Source organism: Eublepharis macularius, chromosome 18, assembly GCF_028583425.1.
Source record: "Eublepharis macularius isolate TG4126 chromosome 18, MPM_Emac_v1.0, whole genome shotgun sequence".
Taxonomy (NCBI): domain Eukaryota; kingdom Metazoa; phylum Chordata; class Lepidosauria; order Squamata; family Eublepharidae; genus Eublepharis; species Eublepharis macularius.
Genome location: NC_072807.1, coordinates 13935102 through 13952452, shown reverse-complemented (window position 1 = coordinate 13952452; position 17351 = coordinate 13935102).

The window sequence follows — 17351 nt, the reverse complement described above, 5'->3', positions numbered from 1 at the left end:
TCCATGCTTCCCTTCCCAGGTCAAAGGCCCTGTCCTACCAGTAGGAAGCAGTCTGTAGTGGTTGGCAGGGCTTTTTTTCTGGAAAAAGAGGTGGTGGAATGCAGGGTGTTGCCAGCTCCTGGTGGGAGGCGGTGCCCCTGGTACCGCATGCGCATGCGCAAAGTGCACGCACGCTTCCAGGACCGCGCAATGATGTCACTTTGAGTCACCTGGAACAAGGGGAGGAGTTTTTTTAAAATTTAAATCGCCCTCAGCTAAAATGGCCACATGGCTAGTGGCCCCACCCCCTGATCTCCAGACAGAGGGGAGTTTAGGAGATCAGGGGCGGGGCCACCAGCCATGTGATCATTTCCAAGAGGTTCCAGAACTCTGTTCCACCGCGTTCTGGCTGAAAAAAAGCCCTGGTGGTTGGTAATTTATTTAATTATTTAGCTTATTTGTAGGCTGCCTTTTTCAATGCTACTTAAGGCAGATTACATACACTCAAGGGTCATTTTGTAGAAAAAGAGCTGGAGGAACTCATTAGCATAACTGATTTGCATATGCCACACACCCCTGGCATCACTTATCCTGGCTGTTTTGGACCCAATCCTGGCCATTCAGGGCTGAAATTGGGCCCAAAATGGCCAAAAAGGGCTGAAGATGGCCAAAAAAGGGGCCCCAAAATGGTCAGGATCTGGCCGCTGTGGAGCAGAAGAGTGATCCACCACCTGTCAGAGGCCCGGTCCGAGCCGTTTTGGCCCCAATCCAGGACGAAACGGGCCCAAAATGTCCGAGAGTCAGGTGGGCGGGGCCACCTGACATGTGACCTCTTTGGGGAACTGCCGCAACTGCATTCCAGCGCGTTCCCCCTCAAAATGAGCCCTGCATACACATGAGCCATCGAGTCGCAACTGACCAATGGCAGCCACAGCAAGGGGCTTTCGAGACAAGCCAGAAGTGGTGCGCCTTTGCCTTCCTCTGCCTTGGTGATCCCCTATCCAAGAATCAACCCTACTTAGTTTCCCCCATCTGACGAGACTGGGCCATCCCATGCTGCTTTCCCTGCTCAAGACCAATTACAGAGGACATAAAGACTAGGATTTCGGAGGCCCCCGTTCCCATCCCCACTATGAAACTTGCAGGGGTAATCTTGGTCCGGCAACTGTCTTGCAGTTTAACCTACCTTATGGGGCTGTTGTGAATGCTGGAGAGATGCACATATGCCAGGATTAAATGGTGATAAATACCTAAGCAGCTACCCTGTTGGATTGGATCACGGAAGGGAGGGGAATGGCTATTGTAGGTCAAGTGCAAGGAGTGAGTGACAGCATCCACTTACAGCCATTTGAATGTAAGCTCACAAATAGAACGTCCTCATTAGTCCTGAACTGAACGGGCGGCTCTTGTTTATGGGTGTGTTTGTGCTATCTGTAGACAGCCTTCCTCCCCCTTGCCCCCTCATGGCTCTTTTTGCTTCTTCCTCTTCTTGGGTACCTTTGCACACACCTTCTAAAACCCAACTTGCATAAAAGGGTTAGATCTCTTCTGGTTCCCCCTGAGGGTTGACAGATGGTTGTCTTGTACAGGTGTATCCTTAGGATAGCAATTCCTTTCGTGGGCAGTTTGTTTAGAGGCCGTTTGGAGTAGCTCAGGTTATGTTTAACTGATCGCATTTTGTAAAGAAGAAAGGTTGGAGAATCCCCCCAATAATTGGGATCTGCTGGGCCATGCTTTCCCCAACATGTTTTGGTAACCAAATCTCTCTCTCTTGAGATAAACGTCAGAATAATTGTAAAAAGGAGAGTCTCTCTACACGAGACATCTGACACGTGAAGAACACCTGTCAGGAGATGCAATGTTAGCTGGGAAGGGTAGTTTAAAAAGGCAGAGCTGGCAGCAGGGCAAAGGCTTTGCTGGAGCTGTGTGAAGGGCATGTGAAATGCCAGAAGAGAAACTTCAGTTCGCTATAATCTCTCCAGGTCCAAGCCCGGTTCAGGAAGGCAGCTCCAGCCCATTTCCATTCCTTGCTGCCCTTTGGTTGGGATCCCACACAGTTTTAGGCTGGAGAGGTGAAATTGACAGAGCCTTCCAGGAGGCAAAGATGAAATTAACAAACCCTCTGGGGAGTGATCTCCACCTGCTCTGTCTTTTAAAACTACGCTTCCCGGCGAACATTGCGTCTCCCTACACTTGACGAACATGCAACAAGGCATCTCATTTAGAGAGACTCAAAGAGTGATTTTCATTCAAGGGCTACCAAGGAGAGCTTAATTAGGTCTGATACATACATACAGGGGGAGAGAAACCCTCTTTTGCCCCTTTTCCCTAAGATGCTGCCTGTGGGCCCAATCCACCAGCACATGCTCTTTGATGAGATGTGTGTGTTGGGTAGCTCCTGTTAGGAATGAATTGGGTTCTGACTCCCTTCTCCTCTACAGAGTTAAGCTAATTTTAATAATGAGTTTATCTTGAATCAAGCATTCAGGGTCGTTCACAACAATACTGATAACCCTTACACTAGCCCTGTACAGTAGGCCAGTATGATTAGCGAGGCTGAGAGAACCATTTTTGATTCAAGATCACATTATTCGTTACGATACTTTCCCTCATCTATGTAATATGTAAGGATCATATGTAATTTTTACTAAGTATAAATATAGTAGCCATAAATCACAGTCATTGTTTGTCTTTGGGTTTGTACACTGTGATCCCAGTTGTTTTTCTGCTGATCTTGAAACAAGCATTCGGTCGTTTACAATGATCCCAATAATCCTTAACCAGCCCTATAAAGTAGGCCAGTACGATTAGCAATCCCTGAGGCTGAGAGAACCGCGCGAGATCTGAACTGAGGGCTTTGGGGTCACTTGCTTGGCTCCTTCTACTCAAGTTGTCTGGCCAAACTTGTTAGTCTCCGCTCAAGACCGTTTAGGGTCAGAAAAACCTCTTGGGGAGAGAAGCTGAAGCAGCCCCTTCCCCTCCTGCACAGGGCCATATTATTCATAAAGCTGACTAGGCTGAAGCCTAGGGGCCCCGCAGGGTCTAGGGGCCTGTCAATTTTTTTTGCTGAGGCACTGTTACCTGCGCCGTAGGGCTCTGCACTGCGCTGTATCAATACTTATACATATATATTTATCCATATATATTCTCTCACAAGTATACTATATATTTATTTATATACATTACTTTAACATCATATTGCTTACTGGTTCCTTTTTTGTCCATATCTCTATTCCAATATTCTGGCAAGAGTAATAAAAGGTGGGAGCAGGGCTTTTTTTCAGGGCGAATGTGGTGGAACGGAGTTCCAGCACCTCTTGAAAATACTTGGAAATAGTGCTTGAAAATAATATTATTTCAAAGAATCGATTCCCATGTGTTTCCTCCTCATTTCCCTCTTGAGAATTCCGCCACCTCTTTTCCCAGAAAAAAAAACCCTGGGTGGGAGAATGTTATATTGTCGAGGGCTTTCACGGCCGGAGAAGGTTAGTTGTTGTCGATTTTCCGGGCTGTATTTTCCGGGTTCTCATTGACACTGAGACATCTCCGTCTTTTGGTGCTACACCTCTGAAGATGCCAGTCACAGCTGCTGGTGAAATGTCAGGAACTACAATGCCAAGACCATGGCCATACAGCCTTGAAAATTGACAACTAACGGTGGGAGAATGTGCTTGAACGTTCCCACGGGCCATTGGGACCAGCCAAAACAGTTGGATATAGAGCTATGTACTGCAGTCTAGTACCTACTGTACCAGGGTCAGGCTGTCAGCTGTAGTGGGGTGAAAGATTGAAGTGCTAGAGGGGGCCCGAAATACCTGAAAGCCTGGGGGCCTGGCTGTGGGTTGATACGGCCCTGCTCCTGCACCGCAGTTCTGATCTGAACTCGGCCCTACAACTCTTGGGAAATCACTTCCCCACAGCTGCCATCTGGATGCAGAGAAATCAAATTTCCCGGACTTGTGTCCAAACGTACTGCCTGGTTTGGACTGTAGTTATGGTGGACTGTGCTGCTAAGTAATCCTCCACGCAGCTGGGCTCAGGGAACAAACCTGACCGTTTCCCAGTGCAGCTCCTGAAAGGGGAGCTTATCAGGTTTTGCAGGGTAATGGCTCACTCTGCTGTGACAGCTCATGGGAGAGGGATGAGCAAGGCCAATCCTCCTCGCCAATGGCTCAAGAACAAGAGAGCTTTTCCTTCTGCATGCAGAGACCAGGAGCCCTGCCCAGTCAGGCGGTGCTCTTCCTCCTGACAGACCTGACTGGGCAAGACTCTGTGCTCTGGAAGCTGCTGCGTCATCTGACAACCAGAAAGATCACACTGTCCTAAGCAGGGCTTTTTTTCTGGGAAAAGAGGTGGCGGCACTCATGGGTTGCCCTCGGAGAAAATGGTCACATGGCTGGTGGCCCCGCCCCCTGATCTCCAGACAGAGGGGAGTTGAGATTGCCCTCCACGCCGCTCGGCGGCGTGGAGGGCAATCTGAACTCCCCTCTGTCTGGAGATCAGGGGGCGGGGCCACCAGCCATGTGACCATTTTCAAGAGGTTCCGGAACACCGTTCCACCGCATTCCGGCTGAAAAAAAGCCCTGGTCCTAAGTGGAATCACACCCTTCTAAGCCTATTGGCCTCCATGGGGGTTGACTCTGTATACGATTGTAAGGTGAATCTGATAGTCCAATGGATTTCCACAGTCAAAAAGTGGACAGGGCATTAAGAATCCAGTGATGGGCCTATCGGGATAACTGGGGGAGAGTCCTTTGCTCTGGGGGTTCCATGTGTTCCATTCGCTGACGTTGCAATTGAGAAATTCAAACAGAAGATGGCGCAAGAGGAAAGTGGATGGATTTGGGTTTTTGTTTTGGTCTCCTGAGCTGGTGTCTTGTTCAAAACCTCACTTCCATAGAGCAGATTTCTCAATTGCCCAATCAGAAATTTGTGTACGTGGATCTGCAGTCACAGAAAGAAGGATATTTTTGTACTCAAAACCTATTCCAGCTTAAGGAGGTGGGCTTGATTCTCCTGTCCTGCATCTCCCAATACCGCCAAGCAATTTATTAGCATTTGCAATTTATTATTCCCGGCTGTTCTAATTGTTCCAAATTCTGACTGTCAAAATCAGGCAGCGGTGAGCTGCTGTTCTTACTGGAGGAGCTGAAAAGCCCAAACCTAGCCCTGCTGGTATTTGCTCAGAAGTAAGTCCCTCTGGGTTCAGGGTGATTACTGTGTCCTGAGAGCAGTTTATTCATTGATTAAAATATTTCTACCCCATATTTCCATTCCGGCCAAAGAGAGCTTGCCAACCGAATTGATGCAGGAAAAAAACACAAAGTTGCAGGGCATTAAAATACAGCAGCCACATAGAATAACCCCTGGTAAAGCATATCTACCGGACACTTCATAGGGCATAAGGTACCGGATGACCATTATGGCTGTTTTGAGAAAAGAAGTCCAAGACGCCTGGAAGAGAGATGAAACAAAAATGTGTGTGTGTGTGGGGGGGGGGGTGATTCAATGTGAAATTGGCTGGCGTGCAATCGATGTAAAACACAAGCGTAAAACCTGTAAGACTAACTAATGTACAAAGAACAAACCACAATCTATGTAATGTCTCTTATTAGGACCGACCCAAGTGACACAAGCAAGCTTTTGAGTTCACCAGGCTGCATGTTACAATACAAAAGGGTTGTGGGCAGGGGGGGACAGAGAGATGGTGTTTCAGGCCATAATTTTAAGGTCTGTTCCTACCAGTGTTCCTGTGCTTTGTACTGGCAAGCAAACAGATCTGCTTTCAGTGCCCAGTTGCACCCTGGATTTTGTGAGCAGGAAAAAAACAAATAGCTTTTCTCCACTGAGATGACAAAAGCCAGCAATTATCCTTGGATCTCCACTTCCTCGACCTCCAAACTTGCAGATTTCTCCCTGTGCAGGGGAGACCTGATCACCAGGCATAAGGTGAATGTTGTAAAACACTGAAATCAAGTGGGCAGTATTAAGATTAATTAGTGAATGTTTGTGTGTTCATCAAAGATGCTTTATCAGTTTGGAAGGAAGCATCAAGTGGGCCGGGCCTTGGGCCATTGCCCTGACATTTTTATCAATAATCGCTGGGTGGAGGAAAACTTTATCAGATTTGTAGATGGCCCAAAACTTGAGAGGATAGCTCACCCGTGAGGAGACTGAAATGGAATTCAAATTGGCCCTCACAGGTGGGAAAGCAGGGCCGCAACTAGTAAGATGAAATTCATCAGAGACCAATGCTAAGTTCTGTATTGAGGCAAAAGGAATCAAATGCACAGATGGAAGATGGGGGAATACCTACTTTGGTAGCAGAAGAGGGCCATGCAATTGTGGCCGCTCCCATGGCGAACATGATCTGGCATTGTGATGCACAAAGGGTGAATGTAATTTTAGCTTGTGTTAAGAGAAATGTGGCATCCAAGTCAAAAGAAGTAAAAGTTCCCATCTACTTCTTGCCATCCAGACCTCATCTGTGGCCAGTTCTGGACACGGCACTTTAGAAAATATGTAGACAAATCAGAATGGGCTCAGAGGCGGGCAATTAATAAACGAGGCTGGGGGCCAGAAAATGGGTCCTACAAGGAAAGATTGAAGGTCTGGGGAATGGGCCCTATGAAGAAAAGCGGAAGGAGCTGGATGTGTTTTTCTCATGGTGCCCTTTCTCTCTGCATGTGTATGGGCAGCAGACCCTTTGGCAGCTCTTCAGGGGCCCATCTGAGGGCCCCAATCCGTGGCTTAAAATCCTCTGCTGAACACAACGTAGGAGAGTTTTGGTTGGAATGGAGAAGCAGGAGAAAAGGACACGCCCGCTGCACTACACCCAGACAGAGTCATGGCAATGGAAGGGAACATTTTTGTGCCTGTCATCGATGCTCAGCATTAGGCTCATTTTGGTCAGTTCATCCTTGAAGCCGGCTGTTAGGGCGAATGGGGTAGTGCCCACCAACTCAGGCTGCTGCCAGGGGGTGGCCTTGGAGGCTTCCAGCAAAGCCAGTTTCTGTGTTGCCTTTGCTGGTGCCATTGTTGGTGTTGCCATTGTGGTGAAGTGGTTAGAGTGTCAGACCAGCATCTAAGAGTTCCAGGTTCAAATCCCTACTCTGCCATGGAAGTTGGTTGGGCAACCAGCAGGATATACGGGAGCAAGGACCATATGGAGTGGTGGGGATCATCTTCCACGATGCGATGATGTAACTTCCAGCACAACCCGGAAGTGACATCATCATGCCAAGGCGATGCTCTAGCACTTGCCGAGTGTCACCCTCAACACGAAGATGTCACTTGTAGGTCGCACTGGAAGAAGTGTCATCACATCAGGGCAATGATCACACACAACTCTGTTTTGCCAGCCAGTCGCCTCCCGCTGTCCAGGTGAATGGCAGCAGGCAGCGATGGCAGGCGGTCGGAGATCTCCAGCCATGTCGGAACCTGGAAAGCCTATGGCACACTCTTAGACTGACTTGCCTTGCCAGAGTTGATATGAGGATAAAATGGTGAACGGGAGAATGATGTAAGCCACTGTGAGTCCTCACTGGCGAGAACAGTGGAATACAAATGAAATAAATTACTCAGCACCCAGACCTGGATAGCCCAGGGGAGCCTGATCTCGTCAGATCTCAGAAGCTAAGCAGGGTCAACCTTGGTTAGTAATTGGATGGGAGACCTCCAACAAAGACCAGGGTTGCAGAGGCAGGCAACAGCAAACCACCTCTGTTAGTCTCTTGCCATGAAAATCCCACCAGGGGTCGCCATAAGTCAGCCCACGGCTGCTGCCAAAGAGACGGTGCCAGGCATGAGTCACAGTTCACTTCTTCCGATACAGCTAGAACGTGAGCGGAGTAATGTGAGATGGACTCACATTCTAGCTGTATCGGAAGAAGTGAGCTGTGACTCACGAAAGCGCATACCCTACCACAAATTTTATTAGTCTTATAGGTGCTACTGGACTCTTGCTCAGTAACTCAGTTGTTGAACATAACATGCATTTAACGAACAAGGCTGACATGTTCCCCCCCGCCCCAGTATAACCTTTCTGGCTCAAAGGAAACCAAACTCCCTTCAGTCCAGTCTGCAATCCTGTGCATGCTTGCTTGAGTATGAATCCTGTAAAATACAGAAGGTCTTACTTCTGGTAGGAGCCCCGTGGCGCAGAGTGGTAAGCTGCAGTACTTCAGTCCAAGCTCTGCTCACGACCTGAGTTCGATCCTGGCGGAAGTTGGGTTCAGGTAGCCGGCTCAAGGTTGACTCAGCCTTTCCATCCTTCCGAGGTCGGTAAAATGAGTCCCCAGTTTCCTGGGGGTAAAGTGTAGATGACTGGGGAAGGCAATGGCGTACCACCCTGTAACAAAAAGTCTGCCAAGAAAACGTCGTGATTCAACGTCCCCCCATGGGTCAGTAATGACTCGGTGCTTGCACAGGGGACTACCTTTACCTACCTCTACTTCTGGTTAAACGTGTAGGATTGACCACCGGAGGGCAGCTTGCCCTAAGCCCCACCAAAGCTGAAGCCAGCCTCACCTAGATGCAAAGCATCACCCCTGAGCAGCTCCCCCACCTTTGCTGCTCCCCCGCCGACTGTGTACACTGCACGAGCGCCCGATAACCTTGGCTTCTTTGAATCGCAGGGGAGAAGCGCCCGCATTAAATTCAAAAGCCGTACTTGACCCCCGTCTGCCGCCCCCCCCTTCGGTCCTCCCCAGCTTCCATTATGTCCTTAGCCTCTTTCTGGCTGACGGATGGTTTTTCCCGTTGTGCTCAATGTGATCGCAGCGCTGTTCTAATGCTAGTCAAACATCATTGTGAACAGCCAAACTCGGTGGTAGTTGTGTCAGGCGGGAGAGTCAATATTAGCTCAGCAAACAATGCAGACAAGGGGTTGCTATTTGCGTAGCTATGAGTATTGGTGCGCTCTGCCGCCGAACGGGGCACTTGGAAAGGGTATAGAAAGGAAAACACGAGGCAATGGCAGAATCCCCCGGCCCGCAAATTCTGGGTTGCAGTGGTCTGGGGGGATTTTAGGGTACATTTTCAAGCTCACGAGTGATGGCCAGACTTTTAGACACCCTTTTATACCTGCAGCCTGGACGAGTGATAGAACAGCGGGTTTTTTGATTGGCGTCCCTTTCCCCCACCGCTTGCACGTGCCACACCGCCATGCCTCATGAATAGCTACCTCGTTCTCATCTTCACAGGCCCATATTTGACACTCATCTTGTTGCCCCACACTGTGCACACTTGGGCCAGAAATGTGTCTTCCTGCACCCTTATGGTGTATCTTCCCAGTACCCATCAGGCTGTTACCCAGTTAGGGTTGCCAGGCTCCAGGTGGTACAAAACAAAGGAGTATTACGGCAATTATAGATAACAAAAAAGAAGAGAATCCCCCGCAATAAACGCTTAGTAGGGAATAAACATTTCACTTCAGCGACGCTTAAAGAGCAATTAAAGAATTACAATTTATAAATGTGGATCTATAAGTGTTTATATAAGGTGCAGGTGCAAAATAGCAATTACATTCACAATGATCCACCAACATCCTATTACAATTCATAACATCCAATAACAATAGAAATATGTAACATCGGTTTCTGACTTCCGTTCCAACAGAAAGATTCCAGTCTAACAATTTCGGGAGATCTCCGGCCAGGCTCCAGGTGGTAGCTGGTCGCCCAAAATTACAACTGATCTCCAGCTGACAGACATCAGTTCCCCTGGAGAAAATGGCTGCTTTGGAAGGTGGACTCTATGGCATTATACCCTGCTGAGCTCCCTCCCCTCCCTAAACCCCACCCACTTCAGGGCCCACCCCCCAAATCTCCAGGAATTTCCCAACCTGAAGCTGGCAACCCTATGCCCGGCCCATATTCCTAAGCTGCCCTTTGCAGGCATGTCCTGTGCAGGGCCGGCGCCACCATTGAAGCAGTGAGGCGGGGGCTGGAGGGGGCGCTGGAGGGGGTGCCAGGGGCAGAGGCGTGTGCAACAGAGCTGGTGTGCCTGGCCTGCAGCTGCTGCCCCTGCCAGCCCTGCACTGCTGCCACCACACACCCCCGGCTGGGCGCAGCAGCCACAGGCCAGGCACGGCAGGCGTCCGGGGTGGCATGCAGAGCGCGGGCAGCCTCTGCGCGCCATCCCAGCCACCCGCCAGCCAATGGGGCCAGCTTTGCTGCGTGATGATGTCATCACGGGGTGACATCATCACGCAGTCCGGGGGGGGGGCGCACTACGTGCAGCTACACGTAGGGGCAGCTGCGGGCGCCAGTAACCCTGGCGCTGCCCCCGGTCCTGTGAATGACTGAGCAAGGTGGTTGGGTGTCTGCTTGAGCTTTTTCCTTGGTACATTTTAGCATCTTTGGCTCCACTGATGGGGCTTCACACAACAGTGATGGCTCTTGAGTCCTGGTGCGGTTTTTGGACAGAGCGGTTGCAATTCTCACCGGTGCCTGCCGTTACATTTCACTGTCCTGGGCCTGGCCACCGATGAAGCTCATTTACAGCACCGTTAGTGCGGGAGGGGAATACTGTCTGGAATAATGAATCTCGCTTGACAAATGTCAGTGCATTCATTTTTATTTATCTTGAGTGGGCGAGAGGAGACTAGCAGTGGGGAAAAAATAATTATTTTGCTTCTAGGTCACTGGGATTGCTTATCTGGAGGCATCTTTGAGACACTTTCCCTTGGCACCGGGGAAAGCAGAATGGGAAATGCATGAGCTGGTGCATAAATATGAACATAATCTCTGAAAAATGGAATTAATGAGGCAACGAGGCTGTTTTAATGAGTCTGAGGCCTGCCGTAAATGTCACCGCTCCTATGTCTTCATTGTAAATTACTGTGCAAGTTTTCAGAAACCTTGTCGAAATGGGGGGTGGGGGGTGGAAATTGCAAGCAGGTGCAGTCCCTCTGTGTGGCAGAGTGTGTGTTCAGTTGGATTGTGTTTGACAGCCCAGCCCGCTCAGTGTCCCAGACGGGCAACTCGAGTACAGTCGTTGCTAGCCCTGCAATTGGTTGGCCAAGGACAGGCAGAAATAATGCGCCCAGCAAAGCCCTGCTGAGCCGCCCCTCTTGGTCCCATTGAGAGAATCATACGTGGGGTGGTTCATCGGGGGGGCGGAGCAAGGAAAAGGCAGCCTGTGTCCAGCAGCAAGGAAAGCCCTTCTAGGCGTTCAAGCCAACAGTCAAGTCTGTCCTGGAAGCTTTCGGCAGAAACCAGGAAGCAGCCCTTAGCTTGTTCTGGGTCAAGAGCTTTCGTTGCAGAGGGTCAAAACCCAGTGGTAGCAGTCAGGTCCGACGCCTGCCTTAGATCCCTTCTCAGGCCACCAAGTCAAGACTTACTGGGGGTTTGAGCCCTGCATGCACGGAGATGGAAATGAGGAGGGGTTCAGCAGCAGTGGTCAGAGAGCTTGTTCAGACTGCTTGGAGGTTGAACTGGAGCTTGCATACAGGGCCTGTGAAGGCATTCTGCCAGTATCCTCCCTTCCCTTGCCTTGGTGTTCACCATTGCTCAAACTGCCCCTGCCCCCAAGCTTCCCTTTGACGCACACGTGCACAAGTGGTATTCCAGGGAGATGACACTGGAACTGGGGTGCTGGCAACCCTGGGGGCAGCAGGAGGGCCCAGCTGACAGGGCAGTGGGCTATCTTGGTGGTGGGATGGGCACAGGAGACCCGTTCTGAAAACAATGGTTTAGCACAGCAAGCTTACACAACCAACAGGGCACTTATGTGAAGCCTCTCTGGACCCTTGGAAGCCACATCAAAGGTCACAGAGACAGCTGGGCTTCCAGAGTGCACCATCACTTTCTTTTTAAGAAGGTCATAATCCCCATATTCCATCTCGGCCATGTCTCTGTAGACTTCTTTCAGTCCTCTTGTAATCTCAGAATGTATGTACCTCATGAAATTTTTTAAAAAGACCTTTCGAAAAAAAAGAAAGAAAGCTTATGCTACAATAAAGCTGGTTAGTCTTAAAGGGGGGGGGGAAGGAATATGGAAGTCCTGACAGGCACGTTCAAAGGAAGTAAAGAAGGTCTCTATATCTCTATCCTTTGTATATTGGGGAAATGCCGGGGTTCTATCGATGGGTTCCCTCCCATGTTCGGCAAGGCTGCGTTTGCCTTAGCAAGTTCCAACTAGAGAACCGAAATATGAACCGAAATATGAACCAAATTTCAGCACGAACCAGGCCGGTTCATGGTTTGCGAACAAACGGTTCATCAGAGCCCGTTTCTGACGACCCACCACGAACTTTAGGCTGGTTTGTTTGGTTCGTTTCTTGGTTTGTCACTGCAGACAGCCTGGCGCCGATTAATCAGTTTCCTAGGCAACAGGGGATGGACTTCCTGTAGACCTTCTGCTGACCTGGAAGTGGCTTTCTGCTGACCCGGAAGTGACCTTTTCACAAACCAAAACGAACCAATTCGTGAACTGGGGCAGGTTTGTGAAAGTTCATGGTTCGTGAAATGTGATGCACCATGAACTGCGTGGTTCGGTTTTTTCCCAGTTCGTGCCCATCTCTAGTGTCTCATGTGCTTTTTCCTCTCTCAAGTTTTGTAAACGTTCTCCTTCCATTTGTAAGCGCAGCATCTTTTCTTCATGTTCTCTTGCCTCCCTGATTTCCTTTTCCTTCCTCTCTTCCCAACCGGAAGTGAGGTGCATACTCTCCATTTGGATCACTGTTGAATTGTCCAGTGTAGCAGAAGCTGCAAAGAGATTTGGATCTTCCCCTTGGAATGGTGAGAGGTCTGGATCCCGACCTGACAACATTTCCTATTTCCTATCTAAAACTAACAAAACAAAACAAAAAAGGAAACATTTCTGTGCGCGTGCTTGTTTGCTGTGCTTCCCCTGCAAAAATTCAAAATTGGAGCAGAGCTAACACAAGCATCACAGCTTCTTCTCTCCTTGTGTATGTGGGGAGGGGTCACTTTTCCTTCTGGAGTGAACTTCCTATGCTTATATTGCAATGCTTATATTGCACCCTGGTGGGGTGAAGCCAGGCTGCACCCAGACCGCTTGCAGAAATCTCACAAGAATAACTGTGTGAACAAAACCAATCAGTGGGTGGGTATACAGTGGGTATAGGTGGGTATACAGTGGATACATAGGTGGTCAGGTGTATGTGAAAACCAATAATTAACCTCATGTGCCAACAATGTCCTTCTGCTCTGTACATTGGACAAACCAGCCAACCTCTACGCAAAAGAATAAATGGACACAAATCTGACATTAGAAATGGAAACGTCCAGAAACCAGTGGGAGAACACTTCAATCTACCAGGACATTCCATCAAAGACTTAAAGGTCACTGTAGTTCAACAGAAACTTTTCAAAAACAAAATCCAACGGGAGGCTGCTGAACTGGAATTCATATGCAAATTTGACTCTGTCAAGCTGGGACTGAATAGGGGACTATGAATGGTTATCACATTACCACAGGTAACAGATTTCCTTTACAGAGGTGGGGTCTGGGGGAGCTCAGTGGTACCTGGCGTGGGCTTTCGGGAACCACAGATCTCTTTGTCAGATGCATCTGGCAGGGAGAGCTGTGGTTATCGAAGGCCCATACTGCATTGGAATTGGATGGTCTAGCTGTTTGGCTTCTACAAACTAACAGGGCAAACTCCTTTGAAGCCAACTGATACACACACCAAAAGGAGATGTTTACATATACTAGCAAAGGAATGTTTTGATTGCTCCCTCCCCCTTCCTTCCCCTAATTGCCTCTTCTCTCTCCTGCTCTTCTGTATTTGACCAGTCTCTGTATCAGGCATCTGACGAAGAGAGCTGTGATTCTCGAAAGCTTATGCTACAATAAAATTGGTTAGTCTTAAAGGTGCTACTGGACTCTTTTTGATTTTGCTATCACAGACTAACACGGCTAACTCCTCTGCATGTAAAATGATGCTCTTAGTGATGTAAGCAAAAGGTATAAAAGATCAGGCATTTCTTTGTCTTACTAGAACACATGGGGCCCTGATTTGAGATCGTGTTCTCTATATTGCAATATATAAATCAACTTTTCCAGCCCTTGTTCGTCTCATTCCTTTGTCTCAGATCGGGTTGGGGGCAAAGGGGCACAGTTCTGTGTAACACTTACGGTTTGAAGATGGTTTCAAAATGTGCCATGGAGAGGGGATGGAAGATCAGACACATAAACCGCTCATCTCCGTCTGTGAGATCAGTTGATTCAAGCTCCCGCTCCTATGGCGTCGCATGGATCTTTGGGGTCCACTTCTCGACCCAGCAGAGTGTCTTGAAGGAGCCTGGAAGGGTTTCAAACGCCTCTCTGTGCCTCTGAAGCTCTTGCAGTGTGTGTGAAGGGGCCTGTGTGCATGGCGGGCCCAATTTAGCTCTTCCAAACTATGTTGCATTTCTAAACAGAAAAAAGTCCTGCCTGATGGGTGTCTGTAAAGCAAGCAAACCTTGTTTAGTTTCCCTGCCCTGACCCTTGGAGAGAACAGCCTGTGTTGATGTTGGAGCTTAAGATACCCAAGATTACTGGATCTTCTTTTCCAAATGAAAAGGGCATCCATCAGCGCAAGCCAGGCGGACATGGAGCAGCTTCAGCTGGGACTGGTTTAATCAAAAGCTCATATAACTGTTTAAGTTCTCTCATTAAATGCAGTAGATGAACGGGAAGGTAAATACCAGCCTCGCAAGGGGAGGCTTTCTGTTCGAAGAGGTACCAGAAGTCCAACTCCTATTGTAGGCGATTTCCTGGCATAAAAAGGGGCAAAAAAGCAAGCAGAAAGAGAAGGCACCACTTTAACAAATAGAATGGCATGAAAACAAAGAAAAACAAATACATGATTATGCCCAAGAATTTTGATCCCCAAGAACCCAGGGGTCATTTCGTAGAAAAAGAGCTAGAGGAACTCATTAGCATAACTTATCAGTATACCTCATTAGCATATGCTACACCCCCTGACATCACCAGAAGTATGTCATTAGCATAACTGATTTGCATATGCCACACCTCCTGACATCACCCATCCTAGCTGCTTTGGACCCAATCCTGGCCATTCAGGGCCGAAATTGGGCCCAAAATGGCAAAAAGGGGCTGAAAATGGCCGAAAAGGAGCCCAAAATGGTCAGGACTGGGCTGCTGCTGAACAGGAGTGTGATCCACCACCCGTCAGAGGCCCGATCCGGGCCATTTTGGCCTCAGTCCAGGACAAAACAGGCCCCAAATGGCCGAGAGTCAGATAGGCGGGGCCACCTGACATGTGAACTCTTTGGGGAACTGCTGGAACTGTGTTCCTGTGCATTCCCGCTCGAAATGAGCCCTGCAAGAACCTAACTGGAGAAAATAATCGGCACTTTGAGTTGAGGGCCTTGAAAAAACAGACACCGAGGGCAGTTGATGCAGCCCTGGAATTATATGTTCCAAGTGGCACCAATCGGAGCTTCCAAGGAGCCTTCAAGGGCAGCCCCGCGTAGTGCAGTAGTCCAGTCTGGAGTATGGTCAGCCGAGTCTAAATAAGGGGCCCAACTTATGAGCTAGATGTAACAGAAAGAAGGCTCTCCCAGGAACAGCAGTGACCTTTTTATCCATTTACAAGGCCAGATCCGGGAGACACCCTCAAGCGCTTAACTTGATCTGCTATAGAAAGACGAAGCCCATCTAAGTCCGGAAGAGTGACATCAGCCAAACATTCTGCCTGCCGAACCAATGTCTCCTCAGTCTTGTCTGGATTAAGCTTGGCCACCGCCTCAAGGCAATGGCTCAGGAAGGAACTCCACAGCTGCCTCCAGCGGCTTGGATAATCCTGGGTGTCATAAGAACATAAGAGAAGCCATGTTGGATCAGGCCAATGGCCCATCCACTCCAACACTCTGTGTCACACAGTGGCCAAAAACCAGGTGTTCTCAGGAGGTCTGCTAGTGGGGAAGGGACACTAGAAGCCCTCCCACTAATCGCCCCCCCCAAACACCAAGAATACAGAGCATCATTGCCCTAGACAGAGAGTTCCATCTATACGTTGTGGCTAACAGCCACTGATGGACCTCTGCTCCATATGTTGATCCAATCCCCTCTTGGAGCTGTCTATGCTTGAAGCTGCCACCACCTCCTGTGGCAGTGAATTCCATGTGTCAATCATTCTTGGGGTGAAGACGTACTTCCTTTTATCCGTTCTAACCCGACTGCTCAGCGATGTCATTGAGTGCCCACGAGTTCATCAGGGCATTGGTGATAACCCACTCCAAAGCTCCTGATGATCTTGGCCAAAGGCATTAGGGATTAAATGGATGCTTAGCAATCTCCACCCCACCATCAGGTCCCAACTAACTGACTCTGCCTCTCCTCCGATACTTCAGTTTCCTGCCAAAAAGAGAAGAATGAAACCAACAGAGGACTTTTCTTTCCCAAACACTGATTGTAGTTTTCATCACACAAGAACAGTGTTCTTTCTCCAGCTGTACCACTTGTGGAATTTTTTAAAAATCAGCCTTAGTACTAATGGAGAACTCTGCAATCCTCGATATCGCCTTCACCAGCATTTTTTTCTAGCTCTGAAATTTTTCAGGTGCTCCCAGCTTCTCAACACGTCACTTTCTTCGTGGTCTCAATGCCCCCCCCTCCAACCAGGGCTCATTTTGAGGGGGAACACACAGGAATGCAGTTCCAGTAGTTCCCCAAAGAGGTCACATGACAGGTGGCCCCGCCCACCTGACTCTCGGCCATTTTGGGCCCATTTTGGCCTGGATTGGGGCCGAAACGGCCCAGATTGGGCCTCTGACGGGTGGTGGATCACTCTCCCGCTCATCAGCGGCCCAATCCTGACCATTTTGGGCCCCTTTTCAGCCATTTTCAGCCCCTTTTGCCATTTGGGGCCCAATTTCAGCCCTGAATGGCCAGGATTGGGTCCAAAACAGCCAGAATAGGCGATCCCAGGGGGTGTGGCATAGGCAAATCAGCAATACTAATGACACACGTCCGGTGATGGCAAGGGGCGTGGCATATGCTAATGAGTTATGCTAATGAGTTATGCTAATGAGTTCCTCCAGCTCTTTTTCTACGAAATGACCCCTGCCTCCAACTATAAGCTTGTCCCAAAGTTCTGTGCTTATCCTGGGACATTACTGACACCAGGGCTTTCTGGATCGGGTCCACTCCTTGTGTGCTGCTGAGTCAGACCCAAATTGAGTCATGAGGCTTTTAAATACCTAACTCATCATCATCAAAAGGAATGGTTATTATTACACAATTGGGGCGGCAGGTGGCTGGCTCTGTGTATACAGCTTGAGCTTTTTGTAATTCCATCTCTGGCTGTTGGAGGCTCTGTCTTTATACAGGATAAAATCTTCAGCAGTCATCAAGGTGATCAAATCCCCAAGAGGGACTAGAAGAAGCTCCTTGCA